This window comes from Nanorana parkeri, unplaced genomic scaffold, assembly GCF_000935625.1.
Source record: "Nanorana parkeri isolate BGI_ZX_2015 unplaced genomic scaffold, ASM93562v1 scaffold2987, whole genome shotgun sequence".
Taxonomy (NCBI): domain Eukaryota; kingdom Metazoa; phylum Chordata; class Amphibia; order Anura; family Dicroglossidae; genus Nanorana; species Nanorana parkeri.
This window is the reverse complement of record NW_017309255.1, coordinates 53,390-55,083: the sequence shown is the minus strand read 5'-3', so window position 1 is coordinate 55,083 and position 1,694 is coordinate 53,390.

Below are 1,694 nucleotides of genomic sequence, written 5' to 3'. Positions count from 1 at the left end.
CGCCCCCCCCCCCCCCCCAGGACAGGAGACTTCTATGGGGGTCACCACCAGGATGACAAGGACTGTACATAAGTGTGATGTGAGCCCAGCAATAGGGAGAGATCCCCGGTATTCAGCCCAGTTCCAGGTTCTGCACCAATAAGCTTTCCTGAACCCAATGCACCTCTCCTCCCATCCCCCGGTGAAGGGCCACCGAGCCTCTATAACCAAATCTTCTTCTCACATACTTATCGTCATTTCTCTTTCTGGTCCATGGCTCTGCCCATGTGACCCCCAACCTATATAAATACTGCCCTCCAGGCAGACCCTGTGCCCCCATGAGTGGCTGGGAAGGGAGGCGGGGCCTACCTGGGTTTGCACCAAGTATACAATTGTGGTAAATATCTGAGGACAAGTTTCCATATTCCTGGAGCATCTCCTGGTCAGGACGGCATCCGGCCGAGCGCTGCCGATCTCCGAGCGTTTCATGACGATGCATCTACACGGAGCGCAGCACCAAAGTGACAATCCCAAGAAGTGGCCACGCCCCCCGATGGCAAGAACCAGTGAGAGAACTGCTCATAGCAACTCTCCACCCCAACACGATCAAACAGGCCGCCTCCCATATCTGCTGCATTCTGGCCTGAGACCGCGGGATGCCCTCCAATCAGTGGCCAGAGACCGCGGGATGCCCTCCAATCAGTGGCCAGAGACCGCGGGATGCCCTCCAATCAGTGGCCAGAGACCGCGGGATGCCCTCCAATCAGTGGCCAGAGACGGCGGGATGCCCTCCCCTCCTCTCTGACTCATGCCAATAGAATCATCATCTGTCTACAGACAACCTCGGGTCTTGTCCCTCTACATGTAACATTTCCTGGGCTGATTGCGTAATTGTTTGTATTCATTCCATGAAATGGGAACCAATAAATAGTCCCAGCCACTTCCCTTCTATTCCCAGCCGCTTCCCTTCGATTCCCAGCCGCTTCCCTTCTATTCCCAGCCGCTTCCCTTCTATTCCCAGCCGCTTCCCTTCTATTCCCAGCCGCTTCCCTTCTATTCCCAGCCACTTCCCTTCTATTCCCAGCCACTTCCCTTCTACATGTACTTCAGTGACGGCTGCACGGCGGGTTTCCTGATGGCGACAACAGTGGACCGTGTCTGTGCGATGAAAGAGCCACTTGTAGAGATACCGACAGCCCATGTGGCAGAGTGACAACGCAGGAGGACAATTAATAAAGGAGGGCAGAGTGTTGTCACCTTATGCCAGGATCACCGGGATGATCAGAATACAAGCTTGTGAAATATAATTTTAGCATCCGGCTTTCGGGAATTCTCCACAAACAGGAGAAAAGTTTCTATAAATCATATGACTGAATTATTCTCAGAACCCAAAACAGGGAAATTCCTTCTATTCCTTCCCTTATACTGACACTGCCCGGGAGGAGGAGAACATCAAAGGGGGTAACACACACATAGAAGAGAGCATACAGCTCCTCGGGGGCGGGGCAGTGCTGACCTAGAGAGAACTTACCCTCGGGGGCGGGGCAGTACTGACCTAGAGAGAACTAACCCTCGGGGGCGGGGCAGTACTGACCCAGAGAGAACTTACCCTCGGGGGCGGGGCAGTACTGACCCAGAGAGAACTTACCCTCGGGGGCGGGGCAGTACTGACCCAGAGAGAACTAACCCTCAGGGGCGGGGGCGGACTGACACAG